Source organism: Oryctolagus cuniculus, chromosome 15, assembly GCF_964237555.1.
Source record: "Oryctolagus cuniculus chromosome 15, mOryCun1.1, whole genome shotgun sequence".
In the NCBI taxonomy this organism is placed as follows: domain Eukaryota; kingdom Metazoa; phylum Chordata; class Mammalia; order Lagomorpha; family Leporidae; genus Oryctolagus; species Oryctolagus cuniculus.
This window is the reverse complement of record NC_091446.1, coordinates 70,450,583-70,468,516: the sequence shown is the minus strand read 5'-3', so window position 1 is coordinate 70,468,516 and position 17,934 is coordinate 70,450,583. Positions and strand designations below refer to the sequence as shown.

At 49.8% G+C, this 17,934-nt stretch overlaps 1 long non-coding RNA gene across 1 annotated transcript in view; it reads left to right on the top strand.

The window, feature by feature from the left end:
- The window catches only part of LOC138845396 (uncharacterized), a 30,323-nt gene extending 12,780 nt beyond the window's left edge, over positions 1–17,543 (top strand). Inside the window, exon 2 of the long non-coding RNA XR_011382474.1 lies at positions 12,123–17,543. This is a non-coding gene — a long non-coding RNA (uncharacterized lncRNA). The remainder of the gene's footprint in view (positions 1–12,122) is intronic.
- The last annotated feature ends 391 nt before the right edge of the window (positions 17,544–17,934 follow it).

Here is a 17,934-nt window from a genome sequence, read left to right as displayed (position 1 = left end):
AGGAACTCCATCGGGGTCTCCCATGTGGGTGGCAGGGACCCAAACACTTGGACCAATGGTCCACTGCTTTCCCAGGCTAGCAGGGAGCTTGTTTGGAAGTGGAGCAGCCAGGATTCAACCCGGCGTCCTGATATGGGGTGCTGGCGTCACAGACAGCATTTAATCCATAACGCAGCCCCAGGATCCAGCTTGCCGGAGAGCTTTCCTGAAGGCTGTGTTGCTTTGAGTGGAGGAACAGGGGGCGAGCACCCCCCATCCCCGTGTGCACGCGCCCCTGGCTGAGTTCCAAGCTTTGCATTGTCCGCTTAATTCCCCTTCTCATGCCAGTGGTCTTCAGGCTGCCCCTGCACAGGTGGGGCACAGACAGGATGACAGTGACAGAGAGGTCACCCCAGAACTGCACATTCCACAGCACTGTGCAGGGTGCAAGCCAGAGAGTGCTCGTGGCTCATCCGAGTGCCCAGGGGAGGGAAGGCTCAGAGCCCTCACCAAGCACCCAGGCCCTCGCTGGGCCCTGTGTTGGGACAGAAGCCTCCCGGGGCCCTGTTGGGGCCCCATGACCTGTGTAGGCGGGCACTCCAGGAAAGGCCCTGGGCCCTAGGCAGGGCTCATCAAGGAGGAGTGACACACACCTGCTGCTGACCCCGGGATGTGCCCGGCCAAGAGCAGGCATCCACACACAGGACGCTGGCTCTCTTGGACAACCCCAGTGCTCTCTCTGAGCCTCCGTTTCTGCACCTGTTCAGGAGAATCAGCCGTTTCATCACAAGGCTGCCAACGAGTGCCTGCCCAGGCCCTCGGTACAAATCCTTGGCCCAGCTCCTCTCTGCCCGGCCTCACACTCCCAGAGCTGAGGGCACCCAGCAGAGCCTGTGACTGGCTGACTTTCTGTGGCCCCTGTAGCCGCAATTGGTATATACACTTTAATGTGAATTTCCTTTAAAATATTAAGTTTTTTCTTCTGATTATGTATGTTTAGAAGCTACAGATTAAGAAAAAATAAAGAGGAAAGTATAAATGCATGCATGAATATAAGTTCACTTTTTAAAGATTTATTTACTAGAAAGGCAGAGCAACATAGAGAGAGGGGAGGAGAGAGAGAGAGAGACAGAGAGAGAGAGAGAGAAAGAATCTTCCATCAGCTGGTTCACTCCCCAGGCCTGCAAGAATCCGGACTGCGCTGGGTTGAAGCTATAAACTTGGAATTCCATCCAGGTCTCCCACATAGGTAGCAGGAATAAAGTGCTTGAACCCTCATCTGTTGCTTCCCAAGAGCATCAGCAGGGAGCTGGACCAGAAGTGGAGTAACCAGTACTCAAACTGGCACTTCCATACAGGAGGCAGTGGCTTAACCACTGGACCACACCGCTCACTCCTCTATTCACACATTTTGTGTATAACCTTCAGGTTGAAGATAATATCCATTTTTTTTCTTAACTTTTGTTTATAAAATTTTCTAAAAGATTTTATTTATTTATTTATTTATTTATTGAAAGGTAGAGTTATAGACAGTGAGAGGGAGAGACCGAGAGAAAGGTCTTCCTTCCGTTGGTTCACACCCCAGATGTCCGCAACAGCCGGAGCTGTGCTGATCTGAAGCCAGGAGCCAGGTGCTTCCTCCCAGTCTCCCACATGGGTGCAGGGGCCCAAGCGCTTGGGTCATCTTCTACTGCTTTCCCAGGCCATAGCATTGAGCTGGATCAGAAGAGGAGCAGGCGGGACTAGAACCGGCGCCCATAGGGATGCAGGCAGAGGATTAACCTACTGCACCACAACACTGGCCCCTACAAAAAAATTTTTGATTCAAAAATATACTGCACAATATACTGATGCTACCGTGTAGTAAGGTAATCTTCTGCCTGCGGTGCCTGCGTCCCATATGGAGCCTATTCTTGTCCTGGCTGCATCTCTTCTAATCCAGCACTCTGCTAATGCACCTGAGAAAGTAGTAGAAGATGGCCCAAGTGCTTGGGCCCCTGCACCTGCATGGGAGACCCGGAGGAAGCTCCTGGCTCCTGGCTTTGAATGGTCTCGGCTCCAGCCATTGTGGCCATTTAGGGAGTGAACCAGTGGATGGAAGAACTTTCTCTCTGTCTCTCTCTGACTGTATCTCTACCTCTCAAAAAATAAATAATTTTTTTAAAAAATGTACTACAAAAAATAGAACAGTATAATGGATCTGCCAACCCTGTTTCAACAAGTACAATTCAGGTTGAGCATTCCTAATCTGAAAATCTGAAATCCTCCAAAAATCTGTAATTTTTAAAAAAGATTTATTTACTTATTTGAAAGTCAAAGTTGCAGAGAGAGGGAGGGAAAGGCAAGGAGAGAGATCTTCCATCTGCTGGTTCATTCCTCAAATGGCCACAATGTAATTCCAACCCCAAGCATTTAGGTAAGGGCCTCCCAACTTGTATAATCTCTACTCTGTCTCATTTCCCTTAGATATTATAAAGGAAATTCAGGCACACATATTTTCATCTATAAATATGTCTTTGTGTATTTCTAAAAGATCAGTACTCTTGTAATGAACATAACTGCACTACCATTATCACTCCAAAAATGGATGATAATTCCTTAGTATCATCAAATACTTAATCAATATTCAAAAGCATTCTGGTTGTGCTATATATTTTAGCATTTCATTTGTTTGGTTCAAATAAGGTTTGCGTTTGGTAATATGTCTGTTAAGTCTGTTTAAATAAGTAAGTTCTCACTCCATCCTTTTTCCTTAAAATCCATTTGTTGAAGAAGCTAAGTTTGTCCTGTAAATTTCTCCACATAGACTTGGCTAATTGCAACCCCATGTGGTCATTTAAGTGTTAGTCTGCCCCTTGTATTTTCTAACTTATAGCTAAATCTAGAAGCTGGAACTAATCCAAAAAGAGTTTTCATTTGTTTGTTTATCATTCATTCATTCATTCATTTGAAAGGCAGAACAACAGAAAAGGAGAGAGAGACAGACAAACGGACAGAAAGATCTTCCATATGCTAGTTCACTCCCCAAATGGCCACAACCGCAGCTGGGGCTGAGCCAGGCTGAAGTCAAGAGCCTAGAACTCCTTCAGTCTCCTACGTAGGTGGCCAGGGCTGAAGGACTTGGACCATCCTTTGCTGCTGTTAGACCGGTGTCGGATCGGACTCAGTTAACCCAACGAGAGATGTGGTGATGCAAAAGCAAAGAGGTTTATTGTTCTGGCCCAGGCTAGGGTCCACACCTCCAACTGTCCCAGCAGTCTTCTGACAAGGACCCATCCCGTTTCCTTTGCGGGGTTTATATAGGGTTTTCAGAGACATGCTATACATTATAGCACCATTCAGCAAATCATCTCATCCCGTGGGAAATTCAAAGAACCTCTCTTAAGCTGATTAGTGCGTCCAGTGGTGGGAATGGACCTGGTAAAGGTGGTTAGATGGCTTTGGGGTTGAGCTTTTTAAAATGATTGGCTAAAGTCTAGGGTCCGAGCCGCTAGGGTGAACCTGCCAAACTGCAGGGTCTCGGGATATAATCAGTCACCTTAACTGCCTGAAAAGACACCTGGAACTTTAGAGATTTCCCTGCTATCTGCTGATTGGCTGTTGCTAGGGGAGCTTATCACAAGGAGAGTTTATTTCTCCTTTTTTAGGAGCTTTTAGCTTAGGGTCCAGGGCCCGGTCAGGCCTAGTCTAAAATAGCTGCACCTTGATCCGGGCAGGTTCTTCACTGCCTTCTCAGGTGTATAAACAGGTAGCTATATTAGAAGTGGAGCAGCTAGGGGCCAGCACTGTGGCGCAGCAGGTTAAAGCCCCAGCCTGTGGCACCAGCATCCCATATGGGTGCTGGTTCAAATCCCAGATGCTCCACTTCCAATCCAGCTGTCTGCTATGACCTGGAAAAGCAGTAGAAGATGGCCCAAGTCCTTGGGCCCCTGCACCCACATGGGAGACTCAGAAGAAGCTCCTGGCTTTGGATCAGTTCAGCCCTGGCTGTTGTGGTCATTTGGGGAGTGAACCGGTGGAATGGAAGACCTCTCTCTGTAACTCTTTCAAATAAAATAATTCTTAGAAGAAGAGGCCGGCACCGCGGCTCACTAGGCTAATCCTCCACCTACGGCGCTGGCACACAGGGTTCTAGTCCCAGTTGGGGTGCAGGATTCTGTCCTGGTTGCCCCTCTTCCAGGCCAGCTCTCTGCTGTGGCCAGGGAGTGCAGTGGAGGATGGCCCAAGTGCTTGGGCCCTGCGCCCACATGGGAGACCAGGAGAAGCACCTGGCTCCTGCCTTTGGATCAGCGCGGTGCGCCAGCTGCAGCGGCCATTGGGGGGTGAACCAACGGAAAAAAAGAAGACCTTTCTCTCTGTCTTCTCTCTCACTGTCCACTCTGCCTGTCAAAAAAATAATAATAAAAATAAAATAAAAAATAAACTAAATAAATTGCAAAAAAAAAAAAAAAACAAAAAGAAGAAGAAGGGGAAGAGAAGAAGAAGAAGAAAAGTGGAGTAGCTACAACTCATAGTGGCCCTCTGGTTTGGGATGCTAGCATTGTAAGTGACTGCTTAACCCTCTGCACCACAGTGCCAGCTCCTGGAGTTTTTTGTGAGAATACTTTAGAGTCTTTATTATTTTTATTTGTATCTCTTTGATTGTTACTGGAATTGAACTTTTTTAAGCTTTATTTATTTACTTATTTATTTATTTATTTATTTATTTGAAAGAGTTGCACAGAGAGAGAAGGAGAGGCAGAGAGAATGAGAGAGAGAGAGAGCGAGAGAGAGGTCTTCCATCTGCTGGTTCACTCCCCAATTGGCTGCAATGGCTGGAGCTGTGCCGATCTGAAGCTAGGAACCAGGAGCTTCCTCCAGGTCTCCCATACAGGTGCAGGGGCCCAAGAATTTGGGCCATCTTCTGCTGCTTTCCCAGGCCACCGCAGAGAGCTGGATGGTAAGTGGAGCAGTCAGGACTCGAACCGGTGCCTATACGGGATGCCAGCCCTGCAGGCAGCAACTTTACCTGCTACACCACAGTGCTGACTCTGGTGTTAAAATGTTTTTTTTTTAATTAAAGGCATACTGGTCATTTCTATTAATTCTCACTAATTGTCTTAGTTTTCTTCTTTTGTGCATTGGGATTTTTTCTTATTGATTTGTACATGCTCCTTACATATTAAGTGAAGTAAAATGGATTGTGTGTTTCTTGAGACCTTTTTTGAAGGTACAGCTTTAATTGAGCTCCTATTTTGCTATCAGAGGGATCTTAAATCCTGAGATCCTAGATCTTTTAACTAGTGTAGCCATTCCCATGAGTGTCTCAGGTTCCACTGGGGAAGCTGTCAGGGTCCAGCACCATCCAGGTCCCCAGGGACCAAAATCAGGATTCTGCTTTTGTTTTGGGTGAAAGAGGATGATGCAGTGGCCTATGGTGAGGATTGTGGTATTTCTTACAAAAATGGGTATAGTGAGGAGTAAACTACTCAAAGACACTTTGGTGAATATCTATATGTATGTATATGTATATATATACAGATCCACCAAAATCCATACACACACACACACACACACACAGGCAGCATCCTGCAGTGTTTTTTGTTTGTTTTGTTTTGTTTGTTTGTTTGTTTTGACAGGCAGAGTTAGAGAAGAAGAGAGACAGAGAGAAAGGTCTTCCCTCTGCTAGTTCAGCCTCCAAATGGCTGCTACAGCCAGCACGCTGCGCCAATCCGAAGCCAGGAACCAGGCGCTTCCTCCCGGTCTCCCATGCGGGTGCAGGGCCCAAGCACTTGGGCCATCCTCCACTGCACTCCCGGGCCACAGCAGAGAGCTGGCCTGGAAGAGGAGCAACTGAGACAGAACCCGGCGCCCCAAGCGGGACTAGAACCCGGTGTGTTGGCGCCGCAGGCAGAGGATTAGCCTAGTGAGCCGTGGCGCAATCCTGTGGTTTTTGAAGTGTTTTACTACATTGTAACTCACTGTAACTCGTTCAGTGGATTAAGATGAATGTTTAGGGCAGGTGTCTGGCCTAGCTGCTCAGATGCCTGTGTCCCATACCAGAGGGGCTGGGTTCTGTTCCCGATTCCAGCTTCCTCTAATGCACACCCTGGGAGGCAGCAGGGGATGGCTCAAGAAATTGGGTCCCTGCCATTCAGGTGAGAGGCCTCGATTGAGTTCCTGGCTCCTGGTTTCAGCCTGGTCCAGCCCTGACCATCGCTGGCCAAGAGTAAACCAGCTTGCTCTCTCGCTCTCTCACTCCCTCACTAAGTACCCTAGGTTTCCTGTATGTTCAGAGTGCAAACTGCCTCAGCAGCCCCGGCCACCAGCTGATCTGCCCCTGCATTGACGGAAGGGAAACTAATGCAGGTAACCGAGGCAGACTCTTCGTCAGGACAGCTTTCTCGTGCCCTGAGTAAAACATCGGCACAGCAGACACTCACTGTGCTGGAGTGACATCCATAAGCGCTCAGAGCAGTCTGCAAGGCTCGTAGCAGGTCTAGAAAGTGACACAAGGGAGGGACCCCTTCCCTCCCCCAGAAAACGCAACACAAATGCTCCTCCACGTCCCAGCTCGCCCGTGGGAGGCTTAAGCCTCCTCCTCCAGCTTCAGCCAGGACAGCTGTCTGTAGATTGGAGTTTGTCATGCAATCATTTGAATATGCTTCAAAATGACACTGATGGTTTGGATCAAATCACAAGTGTTTATGCAGACAGTGGATGTGGTGAGTGCTATTATCCTATGACATCAAATGCGGTCAACGGGAAGTAGGCCCCAGGTGGCCAGAGCTGCTGGCCAGCGCAGGGCGTGACTGGTGATGCCGAGGTCTCCCGGCACCTTTCAGATCGCACCCAGCACACAGAAATCTTTTACGTTGCGGGCATATTCTTACTGGCCGGGTCCCAGACACAAAAGATCTCCCCCTAAGACCTGGAAGCAGGAGGGGAGCCGCAGAGGACAGGACCCAGGCCACGTCTCAAACTGGGGCAGCCAGCCCGGCGCCTCCCCCCGACCCCGGCCCCTGGGCTCCGCCCTGCAGTCTTCCCTCACCAGCGCCCAGTGCTGCTCCTCCACCCGTGGCCACTGTCCAGGGAGTACATCAGGAGCCAGGGCAGAAACAACCCAGCACCAGGGAGGTCCGGGGTGGGGAGGGGAGGCTGGGGAGCCTCGGGCTTAGCTGCTCAGGGTCCGTCCTAGTAATCCTTCCGCCGCTGCCATTCCTCTTGTTTCCTGACAGCCTCGTGTGTGTGCACGCACGTGCATGGGGAAGGCCCCCAGTTAAGGTCTTGCTGGAATTTCTGGTCCAAGAAGCAACCTCTCCTTTCCTTTCTCCGTCTCTGTCCTGGGAGCTCCTCCCTGAGGCTTCTCAGCAGGCTCCGGAAGCCCAGGGAGCCTCCTGGGGGAGCCACAGCTGGGAGGGGGCGCCACGCGGCCACCCGCACGCTGAGACAGCAGAGGCTGAGAGAGGAGAGGACAGCTGCTCCCCACCCTGCAGTGAGAGGCTGTGTAATGCCTCCCAGCCAGTGCTGGGGGGGCTCCCCGGGGAAGGGGAGGTGTCTGGGGAAGGGGCTGCTGGCAGGCTGGCAAGTTAGGGCCCTGTTCCAAGCCTTCTCTCTCAGATGACCTCCTGGGGCCTGGCTGAGCTCATCGGCAGTTGCACCTGGGTGCTCAGCGCGCAGTTCTGTGCAGATGTGAGGGGTTCGGCTGTGCCTCGGCCCGGCCTTTTCCCTGGAGGAGTTTGGCGGCCAAGTTAGAGCTCATCACAGACACACAGAGCACAGGGTGTTTTCAGCCGAAGAAGAGGAATGAATTCACGTTGTGGGAGACTGCCAAAGCCAGCTGATCCCCACTTGACCGGCAGGGTTGCTAAGCCGGGGACAGGGTATGAGCGGGAGGGCTATGGGGGCTTGGGCGGACAGGTGTGGCTCCAGGGAACAGATGAGTGAGAGGCTCTTGGGCACAGCTGCAGAGGTGTGTACATACCCGGACTCACACCAAGGAGGCCCCTCCTCCCCCCAGCTGCCCACCCTGCGGGTGAGAACAGCTCTTCCCGCTCCTTGGAAGTCTCCCCTACAGGCTGCGCACCCCAGCTCCAAATGAGACAAATGAGTCACAGCATGGCTTCCCTTCACCACGGCCACCTCCAGACCTGCCCCAGTGGGGTCTCTCACACCTCCTCCTCCCCGCTAGTTCTGAGCATTTTATGTGGGTGCACTCCGCCCACGAGTGTGTTTTTGCCAACAATCCCATCAGACAATTGGCTTTTAGAATGGAACATTCCAGACCATACAAGGAGCCTTCAAAAAGGTCATGGAAAATGTGTATTAAAAAAAAAACCTGGCCGGCGCCGCGGCTCACTAGGCTAATCCTCCACCTTGCAGCGCTGGCACACAGGGTTCTAGTCCCGGTCAGGGCGCCGGATTCTGTCTCGGTTACCCCTCTTCCAGGCCAGCTCTCTGCTGTGGCCCGGGAGTGCAGTGGAGGATGGCCCAAGTCCTTGGGCCCTGCACCCCATGGGAGACCAGGAGAAGCACCTGGCTCCTGCCTTTGGATCAGTGCGGTGCGCCGGCCGCAGTGTGCCGGCCGTGGCAGCCATTGGGGGGTGAACCAACGGCAAAGGAAGACCTTTCTCTCTGTGTCTCTCTCTCACTGTCCACTCTGTCTGTCAAAAAAAATTAAAAAAAAAAAACCTGCAGAATTCAAAATTTTTTGCACGCAAATAAATTTATCTTTTCATTTCCATTTTCCACGAACTTTGTGAAGTACCCCCGTGCACGCAAAAACAGAATGGTCGGACCATCCATCCTCACGCTCTCATCACACAGCTTCAACAACAGGCAACTCTCAGCCAATCTCATCGACCTTTTACACCCACCCACGCCTCTCTCCCAGCCCCATCCCAGGCCTGCATTATCCCCAAGTAAATCCAAGACATCATAGCATTTCTTCCATAAATATTTCAATATGGGTCTCTAAAAGACTCACTTTAACAAAATAACCAAAGAGCCATTATTACATACTCTTCCCTCCCCAAATTCCACAATAATACTGTCGTCTTTTGACCGGGCTTCTCTCTCTTTTTAGAAATTTGTGTTTATTACTTTTGGGCAAGATCTTCCATCTGCTGGTCACTCCCCAAATGCCCACAACAGCCAGGACGAGGCTGAGCCGAAACTGGGAGCCAGGAATCCTGTCCGGGTCTCCCACATGGGTGGCAGGGACCCAACTGCTTGAGCCATCCATCGACTTTTGCCTCCCAGTGTCCGCATCAGCAGGAGACTGGAACTGAGGGTGGAGCCAGGACTTGAAGCCTAGCACCAGTGTCATATGGGATGGCGCTATCCTAAGTGTCCCAACCATTGCACCAAATGCCAGGCCTACCACACTGGTGTCTTTCGAAGAGGCTTTTATCTTTTTAAATTTTTATTTATTTGAGAAGTAGTCAGATGGTGGCTGAGGGCAGGGACTCAATCCTGGTGGCCCACATGGGTGGCAGGAATCCAGTGACTGAAGCTATTACTGCCACCGCTCCCTGCCCACGGTCTGCATTAACAGGAAGCCAGAGGCTGGTGCCACGGCTCAATAGGCTAGTCCTCCGCCTGCAGCGCCGGCACACCAGGACCTAGTCCCGATCCGGATGCCGGATTCTCTTCTGGTTGCCCCTCTTCCAGGCCAGCTCTCTGCTATGGTCTGGGAGTGCAGTGGAGGATGGCCCAAGTGCCTGGGCCCTGCACCCCATGGGAGACCAGGAGAAGCACCTGGCTCCTGGCTTCGGATCAGCGCGATGCGCCGGCTGCAGTGTGCTGGCCATGGCGGCCATTGGAGGGTGAACCAACAGCAAAGGAAGACCTTTCTCTCTGTCTGTCTCTTTCACTGTCCACTCTGCCTGTCAAAAATAAATAAATAAATAAATATTAAAAAAAATTTAAAAACAGAAGCTAGAATTGCGAACAGAGTCAGTTATCAAAACCAAGCACTCCATAATGGGGCACTGGCACCGTAACCACTAGGCTTAGCAGTCACTGCTGAAGGCAGCGGAAGATGACCCAAGTGCTTGGGCCCTTGCACCCATGTGGGACACCCAGAAGAAGATTCTGGCTCCTGGCTTTGGTCTGGCCTAGTTCTGGCCGTTGCGGCCTTTGAGGAGTGTACCAGCTGAGGGAATCTCTCTCTCTCTCTCTCTCTGTATCTGCCTCTCTCTGTAACTCTACCTCTCAAATAAATAAAACTCTTTAAAAAAATAAAATAAAAAATAATTTTGCCCCAGGGGTTAGCAAAGTGTCCTGGCTCCTCCACTTCCCATCCAGCTCCCTGCTAATGGTTTGGGAAAGCAGAGGAAGATGGCCCAAGTCCTTGGGCCCCTGCAGCTGTGTGGCAGACATGGAGGAAGCTCCTGGCTCCTGGCTTCGGGTTGGTGTAGCTCCGGCCATTGTGAAAATAGAGAGTGAACCAGCAGCTGGAGGACTTCTCCCTCTCTCTCTCTCTCTCTCTCTCTCTCTCTCTCTCTCTCTCTCTCTGCCTCTCCTCTCTCTGTATAACTCTGATTTTGAAATAAATAAATAAGAATCTTAAAAAAAATAAAAGAAACTCATGCCTTTGTCACGTTCTGGTTGGCTGTTGCTTAGCCTTTCTGCATCGGTTTCCTTCCCCATCAAGGGAGATTAGCCTATTCCTTGTAAGACCTTTAAGAGGATTAAATGAACTACTCCACTGAATGCCCCAGCATAGGGCCAAGCAAAGAAATGTGAGCTTCCCTTCTCCCCCTGTAATGTGTTAGGGAAAACCCTTTTGATTAGGCCTGAGTGTTTGCCCACTTTTCATGTGGTGAAGTTTAATTAAATATTGAAGATATTTAACACTCTGCGTAGGCATCATTTAGTCAATGAACACCTGTTAGCTATCTGAAAAGGGCTCTAGAGGGCCCTAAATATCAGTAATTTACCAACTATTTGGGGTAATTTACTATTTGCTTGTTCTTAGGGAGGGAGCCAGCTGGGGCCTTGGGGAGGAACCAGGAGGGTTGGGTGATACAGGGAGGCAGTTGGGGGCTCAGGAAAGCTGCTCACTTGCCAGCCGATGGAATGGACATGGTGCTGCAGAAGAGGGAACCAACCCCCTGGAAGGAAGATCCCATCTCCGGGTTTTCCGTCACAAGCTATCCAGATGCGCTGGATCGGTTACAATTCCAACGCCCACCCCTGCCATCAGGACAAGCCCTGGTCCCAGCTCCACCTGGATCCCCCTTCTCACCCTGGGGGCCCTCTCTGCCATCCTGTCCATCTCGACCAGGAAGGCTGTCTTCCACTGGGCCACACAAGACCAGGGTGCAGGCTCACTGTCCTCTGGGAGTAGGTCCTCATCTCTTCTTCCAGGCATCCCCGGGGCTGGGCAAGCAGGAACAGTGGGGTCAGGAGGAGGAGCAGCATGGCCTGGGGAGAAGAACAGAGAGGAAAGGACATGATTTCAGCTCTAGGACACGGTATAGGGCATGGCCCAGCTCCTGAAGGTCAGAAGCAGCCACTCCTTACCCCTCCCACTTCCTGCTATGGAGCTCAAAGCAGCCAGATGCTCAAAGTGGTTTGGAGACAAGATGGGCACACGGTCCAGCCTCGGAGAGCACTGGGACTCTCACGTGGGTTGACCACAATGTCCTCGTTCTCACGGCCCCCATGCCATCCTCCATTCTGCCTTTTCTTGGGCACTGCCATTGAAACAGCGGCCAGCATGGACGGTCCTCACTGAGGCTGTGTGTTCCATCCCCAAGGACCCAATGAGTGCTCCCTCCAGGCAGGACTTTTGCCTTCTTGGACTCCTTCACCTTCTCTGTAACAGGAGGTGGTTGGCTCAGCTCAGAAAGGCAACCTTCTACTCCCTCACTGACTTGCTGCCTTGAGTGGGTTAGCAATGGCAACTCACAGTGTTGTTGGAAAATGAATGGGGGAGGGGGGTGGGGTGGGAGGGAAGGGCACTGTGGCATAGCGGGTAAAGTCTCTGGCTGCAGTGCTGACATCTCATATGGCAGCCGGTTCAAGTCTCAGATACTCCACTTCCGACCCAGCTCTCTGCTGTGGCCTGGAAAAGCAGATGAAGATGGCCCAAGTCCATGGAAAGTCCAAAGAAAGGTGGTTTTAAAAAATATTTATTCTCTTTTTTTGAAAAGCAGAGTTACAACAGAGGCAGAGACAGAGGAAGAAGTCTTCCATCCACTGGCTCACTCTCCAAATGGCAGCAATCACCGGTGCTGGGCCAGGCTGAAGCCAAGAGCCAGGAGCTTCTTCCAGGTCTCCCACAAGGATGCAGGGGCCCTCCTCTGCTGTTTTCTCAGGCGTATTAGGAGGGAGCGGGATCAGAAGTGGAGCAGCTGGGACTCGAACCCAGGGTCCACTCTGGCGCACGGCTCAGGTGGGGTGGCCTTGAGGATGGGTGGCAGTGGCCAAGTCTTCTCAGGAACTACTTTCCACTGGAGGACCAGGAGCTGAGCCCTGAGGTGGCCCCACAGGCGTCCATGCCCGATGCTTCGATGGGGCTCAGTGTGACTTTGGGACATTGTAGGAAGGGCATGCAAAGAGGAAGATGTGCCCCCCACCCCCACCCAGACTCTCCTGTGGGTCTGGATCACACAGTCTGTGTTGAGGAAACCATCAGCATGTCTGTGGCTGCTGTGAATCTACTGTGGTGGCGATTGGACAACCAGGCTCACCATGCTAAGGGGGACCTCGGTGGAGACGGAGCACTTAAAAATACCTTTGAAATGTCCTCTAGGAGTTGATTTTTACCACATCTCACCTGAGTCAATGAATAATGCATTTCTAAGGTACACTATGTCACCTGAAAATTCTGCAGTACAACCACCGGCCAGCAGAGGTCGCAGAGGAACATCAAAGACCTTAAAGGGGAGGCACAGAGCTGACCAGAAACTGCCCCAATCCCCCAGCAGGTCAACACCGCAGCTGCCCTGACACCTGTCACCCTGCTGTTCCTGATTCTGGCTCCCTGCTGGAAGTATTGCACCGTGCTGCACTGCACAGTGGGCCCCTTGGAGCCTCCACACACCAGACAGAGTGAAGGTCTGTAATAGCCAGACACAAAGTCCCAGTTCCCACCAGAAACAATGCTTGGGCTTTTCTCTGCACAGTCAGATGCAAGGTGCTAGGGCCAGAGACTGGGTGCCCGCTGCCACATGCGGTCACTGGGTGGTGCCTGACAACCAAGTGACCAGGACTGGACATGACACACTTGCATACTTCCGGTCCCCAGTCCTGCTTTGAAAGAGGTCGCAGGAAATGACTGGCTGGCTTTCCAGGGTTCTGTGCGTAAGGAGCAACTGTGTATTGAGAAGGCCCCAAACTACAGGACAAATATGGCCGCATGCCCACCCCTCTAGCTTGGAGTGGACACTTCTCATCAAGTCCTAGAGCAGCTCCCCTGCCCCTCCATATATCAGACAAAAGGGGTCCATTTGCCTGGGGAGTCAACAAATGATCGGTCTCCCACGGCAGTTCAAAGGAGAGCTTTATTGTGACAAGGAGATTGGAAAGTACAACTCCCTAAAACTACTGCCTCTGTGAGAAGCCATTTTTGAGGGATTGTAGAGTGAGGGAGTGGCTGGGATAGAGGAAAAAGAGAAGCAAGAGGGCCCTACCTGCTCAAGCAACCCACAGCAGCACGCATCGTGTGTTCAAAACCCAACTCCTGCTGGGCTCTTGCAGCTCTCCTTGCTGTGAGGCCCAATCCCTGGGGGTGCAGCATTGCAAGATCACTCTTCTTGGAATATTCTTGGGAAAACAAGCCAAGAGAATAAATTGTTAGATGCTGTGCCCCTGCCTGCCCATGCCTGTTGTCTAAATCCTACTCTCTGAGTTACAGATTTTTTTTTTTAAAGATGTATTTATTTGAAAGGCAGAATGACAGAGAGACAGACAGGCAGACAGAAGTCTTCCATCCACTGCTTCACTCCCCCAAAAGGCCGCAATGGCTGGAGCTGTACCAGGATGAGGCGCTTCTTCCGGGTCTCACACATAGGTGTAGGGGCCCAAGGACTTGGACCATCTTCCACCACACTCCCAGGTGCCTTAGCTGGGAGCTAGATCAGAAGTGGAACAGCCGAGACTTGGACTGGCAACCATATGGGGTAGTAGCTTTACCCGCTACACCACAGCACCGGACTCTGGAGAGATGTCGCTTTTTTTCATATTTATTTATTTATTTGAAAGTCAGAGTTTCACAGAGAGGAAAGTCAGAGAGGGAGAGAGAGGACTTCCATCTGGTGGTTCACTCCCCAGTTGGCTGCAACAGCTGGAACTGTGCAGATCTAAAGCTGGAAGCAAGGAGTTTCTTCTGTGTCTCCCATATAGGTGCAGGGGCCCAAGGACAAGGGCCATCTTCTGCTTTCCCAGGCCGTAGCAGAGAGCTGGATCGGAAGTGGAGCAGCTGGGTTTTAAACCGGTGCCCATATGGGATGCCGGCACTCAGGCCAGAGTGTTAACCCGTTTCACCACAGCGCCGGCCCGGGGAGAGCTGTTTTTTCACATTTCCCTCCCTCCCTGGAGGCAGCAACATACACTGCTCAAAACGAGGGACCGCACCCATGGTGAAATTTAAAGGAGTCCATGCAACCTGGGTCTTTCTCCAAACTTTTCTTCCAAGGGACAAATAGCTGGCAATTAAACACCAAGATTAGAAGATGTGAATCTAAAACTTGAAAATAACACATTTTACATACACAAATACTCTACGAATGAAAGCCCTAATGGTACTTCAGATAATTTATAGCAGTAAATTAAAATCCCTAGATGAAATGAACTTAGTATTAGAAATCATAATCTCAAAAGTTACTCAAGGAGAAATGATAGTTTCTAATCAACGATAATGAGATCAGGAGGCAAAATCTCCCTATAATGAATCTATCAGAGCCGTCATTGTAAAATCCAAACGTTTAATGAAGGGCTAAGTGTAGTGTTGTACAAAATTATAGAAAATAGTAAGAAAGGTAGCATAACTAACTCCTATAATCCTAGTTTAACATGACACAAACCCCTACAATAACTACCAGTACAAAATGTCCTTCAAGAATATAAATGCCAACATGATAGAAAATACGTCCACAACCCTAACCAGCCACGCACACAAAGGATGTACACTATGAGCTAGTTCCTTTCTTTCAAGAACCTTCAACTCCCAGGTACACAATTGTAGTATCACAGGCATCTGCTGACTCAAAAGCCCAACGCCATTTCCTGCAGCCACATTTCTAGTCCCAGAAGTTGGCACCGGTGTGTTCCTCTTTCAAAATGTCCTGGATTTCAGAACTGGGCATCTCGGGCACCTTCTTGCTGCGTATCTTGCTCGTGAGGTTCTGTTGTAGAACTGAGTACCCGCAGAGCTGTGCTGAACACCTGCAAGAACATGAGCTCTCCATCACCTTGACGATCTCCAGGCTGCTGCTGGGACAGAGGAAAAGGCACCCTGTTCTCTGCGCTGTTGTGATTCTGCTGCATTGGAAACTGGTCCTGGGAGGGCAGCTCCTGCCAGTAATCCGGAGGCTGCTGGGGCTGCTGAGGGTGCGTTCCCCAGCCATTCTGCTGCCATTCTTCACATGGTGGGTAACGAAGAGAGCTCTTCTGCTCCTGCAGCTGTTGCATCGCTCCCTGAGCACTGGGAACACCGGGTAGCAGGGAAGGCCAATCAGGCTGCATGACCCTCATCTCTGACCTGGACCTCCCAAAATACGGTGCGGATGAAAAAGGATGAATAAACCTTGCTCCTGGAACGCCACGGGGAAAAGATCCACCTCCTACGTTCCCTTGATTCTCCAGAGCATAGCTCGGTGCCTCTTGAGCACCTCGAACCCCAGAATCCCAGGAGCCGTAGAGCGGGCTGGGAACCTCCCATGTGGGTGGAGTGGAGCAAACAGCTCCGCCCAGCACAGATGCCTGGGCAGCGTTGGGAGACCAATCCTGGGCACGTGGAGTGGAGTAGACAGCTCTGTCCAGCACAGCCGCCTGGGCAGCGTTGGGAGACCACTCCTGGGAATTCTGCAGGCTTACACCTGGGGGACCTCGGACAGGGAGTGCATACGGCATCCTGGCTTCAAGCACTTTGCGTCTCTTCTTGGCTGGTAGTCTGGCTCTTTTATTTTGGAACCAGTTCTAAAAAAGAAACGAAACAGAAATTACTTTCGAGCCTATATATTCGCCAATGTAGGAGAATTTTGTAGTTCATCTTAGGATCAGTGTCATCACTGATTTGCTTCGTGACCTTGAGTAAGACATGAAAAATGCAAGCACGCTTTCCTGGGGCTTCCTGTGTTATTATATTTATAATACGAGAATGCATTTACAGTAAATATGATATGTAAATGTATATATAAATATACATTTATAATAATTAAAATCATGTAATTGTGCACAATTCTGGATTCCCATCTGCCTTCACAGGAGGCACGGGTCCTTATGTATGAGCAAATCCCTACTTTTCCAAATCTTCTACCAACCTATTTGCACCCTCTGCATTTAGACATGAAGCAGCTGTTCTCAAAATACATTCTCTTAGCTTGCTTATTTTACTCCAACTGCTTTTCCAGAATGAATTCCTAATTCAACGTATTCTAAATCATATTCTAAATGTCATTTTCTTCAAAGGCCATACCCAAAACAAGCAAGCGTCTGCCATAACTTAGCAGTATTACTTCATACCTTACCCTAAGTGTTTTGTGGAACCTCTACTCTTTACTTTTTCTCCTTTGTAAAATGAGAGTAATTGGGGCCAGCACTGTGGCATAGTAGGTAAAGCTGCCACCTGCAGAACTGGCATTCCATATGGGCACCAGTTCAAGTCCTGGCTGCTCCATTCCAATCCAGCTCTCTGCTATGGCCTGGGAAAGCAGTGGAAGATGGCCCAAGTGCTTGGGCCCCTGTACCCACATGAGAGACCCAGAAGAAGCTCCTGGATCCTGGCTTCGGATCAACATAGCTCCGGCTGTTGAGGCCAGGTGGGGAGTGAACCAGCAGATGGGAGACCTTGCTCTCTCCCTCTGCCTCTCCTTCTCTCTCTGTGTGTAACTCTGACTTTCAAATAAATAAATCTTTATCAAAAATAACACATACTATACTTTAATATAGTCACATCCACAATGTGATGAAGAAATGGGACCAAATGTCAACCCTGTCTTATGTGATGAAATGCTGTTATACTTTTTCATAATTAGTTGCTTTTTTCTTATTATCCACAAAGATATATTCATGTAAATATCTACGTAGTTTATGTACCTCGATTGTGTAAAACGAACAATGGAGTTTTTTGACCAGTTCCTCCTTGGTCGTATAGTCGGGATAAGGACTCTCTGCAAATGATTGATTCAGTATGTGCAGTTCCTCAGGTGTAAATTTATGGCGTGCTTTTCCTTGTCTTCTTCCATGTTGTGTTTCTATGTTGTCATGACCGTCTCCTGAAAAATACAGAGAGAGAAAACACAAGAATATTAGCAAGATCCAGAAAAACAAAAGACCTCTGTGAGAGAATAAAATTTTAGAAAGGTGATACCTTCCCTCTTACCTAGTCATAATAAAATGAATAATGGACTGTGGGCATATCTTTTGAAACTTATGGTGAGAAGATGATAGTATTTAGGTCATAAAGGTAACAGGAGTGAAGAAGGTTTTCTTTAGTGAAAATTGATATACTACAAAGATAGAGATGGTGGGAAAACACTCAGCCACACTAGTAATTGAGGTAATGTAAATAAACCAGCTGACGACAGTCTGGTAAACAATAATTTAAATATATGGGGGCAAAGTGTCAAAGGACTAACACGGATTGACAAGGATAGGTCTGGTACCCCTATTGCTTGTTATCACTGCGTGGGCTTTTTTGCTCAATGCAATGAAGTCGAAAGTGGGCATACCCTCCACTGTGTCAATCAACTAAATGGCACTTGAAGATTTAACACCAAGTCTACAGGTCATTTCCTTCACCCA